Source organism: Stigmatopora nigra, chromosome 3 (assembly GCF_051989575.1).
Source record: "Stigmatopora nigra isolate UIUO_SnigA chromosome 3, RoL_Snig_1.1, whole genome shotgun sequence".
Taxonomy (NCBI): Eukaryota; Metazoa; Chordata; class Actinopteri; order Syngnathiformes; family Syngnathidae; genus Stigmatopora; species Stigmatopora nigra.
The window spans coordinates 16,905,912-16,911,949 of NC_135510.1; the positions used below are offsets into that span (position 1 = coordinate 16,905,912).

The 6,038-nt window shown below is 34.7% G+C and overlaps 1 protein-coding gene across 1 annotated transcript in view; it reads right to left on the bottom strand.

Moving 5' to 3' along the window:
• The window catches only part of igf1rb (insulin-like growth factor 1b receptor), a 74,358-nt gene extending 73,799 nt beyond the window's left edge, over nt 1-559 (bottom strand). The window contains exon 1 of the mRNA XM_077713980.1: nt 500-559. The gene's annotated coding sequence lies outside the window, so the exon portion shown is untranslated. The remainder of the gene's footprint in view (nt 1-499) is intronic.
• Between the last annotated feature and the right edge of the window lie 5,479 nt (nt 560-6,038).

The window sequence follows — 6,038 nt, forward strand, 5'->3', positions numbered from 1 at the left end:
TGTGATTTTTTGCCTTTCAGATTTTAAATAAAAGGTTTATGTTCAAAAAATTTAGTTATATTAAGTTTTATGCACAGATACACAACTTATTTTTTGATTATTCAACATTTTGTTGTGAACCAGTTCAGGATGTGAATGATGTCATCAAACTTACCTGCCAAACTTTGTATGGATAACTGTGTAATATTTTTTTAAATGAGATTTTTGAGGCAAAATATACTTTATGTGTCAATATAAAAACAATGTACAGCCGTTTTGATGTTTTTTGTTCAATTGTTCCCCAAAAAAATGCCTTGGTTACCAGTTGCAGAATAAAAAAATACAATTGTTTTTATTGTGGTTAGACTTCATGTTTTCATTTGCTTTGTCAGATTTTTCCAAATGCATCCACTTTCTTTTAAATGCTAAGTTACTCATTTTCCTGTTGCATCTTATAACTGTCTTATACATATACACACATATATATATATACACATTTATATATTTAGGGTTTAGTTACCTGACATGTTTCGGCGTGTCACTTCTGCCTTCTTCCAAGAGAGTCTGAAAACTAAAACCTAAAAAAAATATATATTGTCTGTTATAAACAAACTGGTCAAAACATATAAAGTACCTGAAAATCAATAGAAAATGAGACAAAATGTACAAGAAGTAACCAGTAAGTACACTAAAATGGCAAAGTAGCAGCTACAATCTTACATGTTTACATATATATGTTAACATGAATATGAACACCATATTTTCTCACATATAAGCCACACTGGGTATAAGTCTAGTCCTTAAAATTGCTTTAAAATCGTAGAATTTTGCAATTTCTCGCGTATAAGCCGCCCCCTGATTCATAATTTTCACCTCCATATTCATGGTTTTAATAGGGAGTACAAATGTGATACTTTGAAGGGAAAATCATATTAAAAAAATACCGCACTTGGTATTTCTGAGATACCCTATGAATCAAAAGCACATTAAAAGGGTAAATATCATAAGAAAGTTAGTCATTCGTCCAGTAATGGTTGTTTTCTTACTGCAAAACAGAAAATAACCAACACATAGTAAATGTTAATTTGCCAATATCTACTGGTGAAAAAGGAAGTTTTTTGCGCATATAAGCCATACCCCTTGATTCAGTCATCATTTTTGTCAGTTACAAATGCGGCTTATATGCGAGAAAATACTATTAAATATTAATATGTCCTATCCCTGATGAAATAACTCCCACCCACATGATATCAACCTGAAAACTTTTGTCTTATTGTTCTAAATTTTTGCTCAGCAGTGTTTTTTTTTGTGACCCGGCGGCCATGTTGACTCGTTGGCGAGCGAAGGTGTCAACGACAGCTGTCGCCCACCCGCCGACCCACCCCAGGGGGGGTCTTTCCTTAAGGACTTTAGCGCCACAGTGTTTCCTTTTTAGCACTTCTCTGTCTTTTGTTTGTCTAAAAGGAAGTCTGCAGATATTTAATTAAGCGTGTTATGTTATTTTTTGATGATTAAAAAGGGAAGGTTTCAAAGCCACTGGTTCAAATATGTAATAAGTCTATTTTTTTAATTAATTAAAGCAGAATTCTATTAAGAAAACGATAAATGAGGTTAAATTAAGTAGAATTTTACCAATTGTTATAAAATAAAGCACCTAAAATATGCTGTAAACATTTTTAACCGTTTTTTGGGAGTTTTGGTGCAGCAAATTCAAGCAAATTGTTATTTTTGAATTATTAGGACACAAGTGAGTGGATGATTTTGTCATGATAAATAATATTTATTCCAAATAATCAATAAATATGCATTGGTTTGTACAAAAAAAACAATATTTTGTTGAAAAGAAGACAACCAAAAAAAGTCCAGTTCATTGTTGCAATGAAAGTGGTGGCGTGGTTTCTCAGCGTTGTCCCAAGAAGTTGTGAGGCTGTTGCCGTGGCGACCAAAACGCTGTCGTTTCCAAGGACGTGTTGCTCGGAAACTGAGAGGACAAAAGAAAATTCCTTGGTTAAATAAAATTGTGTTGACTTTTATGAAATTATTTTTTGCATGTGATGTCATGGGGTGTCAAACTGAAGGCCCCGGGGGCAAAGTCTGGCCCGCCACGTTAATTTTTGCGGTCCAATTAAATGGTTTCATGTTTATATTTATGAGAATTAATTTTAATTATATTTCTATTGTCATTTTTCAATAAAATTAAAACTACTTGCTAGAGAAAGAAATACTTTTTTTAAAATGGAAAAATATTGATGTAACATTACATACTTTACCAAATTTAATTTATTCAATTTCTGAACCGTTTATGCTCAAAATTAAGAATGCAAATAATTTAAAAATAAAATAAAAATTGCCAATTTTTTTTATTGAATAATATATTATAAATAAACATAAGAGATACATTTTTACCCTTTTGTGAAGAAATAAACGAAAAATATGAGAATATTTTCTGAACCGTTTATCCTCAAAATTAAGAATGTAAATAATATACAATTTTTAAAAAATTGGCTAAATTTTTTTCTCTTGAAAATAATATTATAAACAAACAGATACATTTTTATCCTTTTGTGAAGAAATAAAAATAAGAAAAAATATGAGACTACTTTCTGAACTGTTTATCCTCAAAATTAAGAAAGTAAATAATATAAAATAAAAAAAAAATTGGCTAATTTTTTTCTCATGAAAAAATATTATTAATAAACATCTTTACCCTTTTGTGAAAAAATAAAAATAAGAAAAACATGAGACAATTTGCAATAGAGAAGCTGAAAAAAAGAAAATCACAACCAATTTTTTACATAAAAATGAATTGACTATTAAAATAGCTCTTGATTATTATAATATTTTTTGTCAATTAACCATGACCCTTGTTAGCATACACAATGACTCAAATTATAAAAAAAAACCCATTGAAATCAGGTTGAAATTATCTTAAAAAAGTCAACTTACCCGACAATTAGCTTGTGAGTTGAACATCTGGACATTAACATTGGTGGTCTGGCATGGTTCTTCTTGGTGACCCAGGAACTGATTGAGGGTCTGCGGTGGGTCCACCCGCCCTGGGGGTCTACTCCTGAGCTCCAGCGCCTCCTCACTGAGGCCCAACTGCGCCGACAAGAAGGCAATATAGCGTATAGCGAGGCGGAGGGTCTCAATCTTGGTCAAGCTTTGACCAACTTGGGTCTTTGAGCATGGTAGGTAAGACCGCAAGTGGTGCATGGCCTTGGTCAAGTCCCTCATCCTCAGCTTCTCCCGTTCGCTAGCTGTCTGCCGCTTCTTGCCCTGGTACCTGGACTTGGACTTCCTGGTGGGTCCCGGGGCAGGATGGCTAAAGAAGAAGGATTCCAAAGCCTCCGCCAAGTCTGGAGAGAAGGAGTCCTCGGAAGAAGCCGGGGATAGCCCGGCGCTAAAGTAGCCCGGGTCCGAAGATGGGTCGTAGGGGGATTTGTAGACCTGGCAGGACTTCTCCGGGTCCTGGTTTTCCTGGAGTTGCAACCAAGCATCCATTTTCTGGTCTTTTAGAAGTGAAGCAATGAGGAATGATGGAAGGAAATGTGAGGAGATGGGGAAAGGTGGTTTCATATATGTGGTGGGAGGTGCGAGGTGGCACTTTGGTCGTGGGGACCCCCGAGACGTCGTGAGAGCGGGCCTCGCACCTTGGCCGGGGGGTCCCGTGGGAAAGATCCCGGCTCGGGGATTGGAGGTGCGAGTGGGAGGGATTGCAGAATGACTCGGGTTCGCACCTCGGGACGTTGGAGGGAAGGTCAGTAGACTTGGACAATTGAATTGACTTGGATGTGACGATATATGATTTTTCTAATGGGTCGACATATAAGTTTGTTTTAGGTCTTTGTGAGTCGTTGTGGGATTTGTTGTTCAATTGTGTGGTTCCGTTAAATTCGTTTGAACGACTTGTATCAAAGAACTGGTGTCAGAGTGGTGGCCCGGGGGCTAAATCTGGCCCGCCGCATCATTTTGTGTGGCCCGGGGAAAGTATATCATGAGTGCTGATTTGCTGTTTTAGGCTCAAATTAAAATGAAGAGTATAGATGTATATTACATTTACTGATTTTCCTCCTTTTAAATCAATAATTGCCATTTTTTAATCATTTTTTCAGTTTTTAGTTCAAAAATCATTTTGTAAAATCTAAAACTATATATAAAAAGTTCAAATAAACATTGTTTTCGATCTATAAATAAACTGAATATTCAGGCCCTTTAATCCAGTTCATTTAATCCACCTGTGTCAAAGTGGCGGCTCGGGGGCCAAATCTGTCCCACCGCATCATTTTGAGTGGCCCGGGAAAGTAAATAATTAGTGCTGACTTACTGTTTTAGGATCATTTTTTTAGATCTATAAAAAAATGAATATTCAGGGATTTTAATCCAGTTCTTTTAATCCATTTATAAAAAAAAAAATCTAAATATTATATCTAAAATGGTCCAGCCCACGTTAAATCTATAATCTTCATTTTATTTTGATCCTAAAACAGAAAGTTGGTACTCATCATTTACTTTCTCGGACCACACAAAATGATGCGACCGGCCAGATTTGGCCCCCGGGCCGCCACTTTGACACACCTTAAAAAATCCAAATCTGATATCTTTAGGAGCCAATCAAAATCTTTCCTATGAGAGTAAACCAACTATCAGAATTTTACGATCTATTCCCCACCTTAAAAAACAACAACGCTACTGATCAATGCAAATTAAAGTAGATTAGATTAGATTAGATAACTTTATGAATGAAATTAAAAGTAGACATCAAAACTACCATCAAGGTCGCCTCCTTTATTTTATATGATTAATGGCCTTTCCCAGTGTAGTTGAATTTGAAGTGTGCCTGGAGCAGCTGGCAAGTGTCAAGAGTTTACACGTCACCCCTTGTTTGGACAACTATAAAGCTCCATTTCACATTAAAAATACAGAGAATACTGCATTTATGGCTTTTATAGCAAACATACATTTAGCCAAAAAAAATAGCCTCCCAAATTGTGGTTGAAAACATGAAAACTGAATAAATTCAGGTATTTTTAATTCTCACAATGACCTATCAGGTGTCAGGTAAATTTGCACGGATTGAAACTCGGGGTAACGTTCCCGCGAAGCGCTGTGTCGCTTTTAACTCCTGTTCCGAGGTCGCCATGTTATGAGAAGGCCTGACACCTTCTCTTTGTGCGTTAAAAAGTAGAATAACAAGATGGAGGGCAAACATGTATAGCTTATACAGCATATTTCTATAAATGAAGTGTAGGTATATTGACACAATTGGACCAAACCTTGCACTAAAAAGGTAAATACGTCAATTTGTTGCATTTGGTGACCAGATTTATTTGCTGTTTAAAGGTTTATTTATGCAAGATGCATTGTCGATGAAAAAAAAATGATATTTGATGTCACCTTTTAGATTAGTATAAAATTGTCATAGCTTTATTTAAAATAGGTGGACAACAGAAACTGATGTATATGCTCTTACCCGAATTTAGGGGTCTCAAAATCAGGCAAAAATATAAAAATATGCGATTAGGACAGTGCTAGATTGATAGATTTCTTATGTTATAAATAAAGTTAAATTGTATGGTCACTAACATAGATCAATATGAGTTGTAAGAATCCTCAATACATTACTTTTTTTTTTAGTAGCATTTCCAAACCTTTATTGGTCCTATTTTAAATTGAAAAAATCTCAAGGGAAAATAATTTAATTCAAAACTATTTTGTCTATAACAATAGTCATCAAAGTTTTATCAGCAGGAATCACATAAACCTCCAAAATTATTCAAAAATAAAATTTTAAAACTCACCTCATGTCACAAAACTTCATGTCTGCGGACCCTGATCAATTTCCGGTTCGAGTGATCCAAAAATAAGCACGTATTTCCGGTTCATACTAGAGAAAACTAAACAACAAAATTACTTTCAAAATTTGATTTTTTTTAAATAATATCACTTATAATTTAACGTTCTCAATATTTTCATTTTAGCCTTGTAATAGTTAAAATTTAATCTCGTTATATTCATATTAATATTTCTCTCTGACTATTACATTGGATGACTTGCAA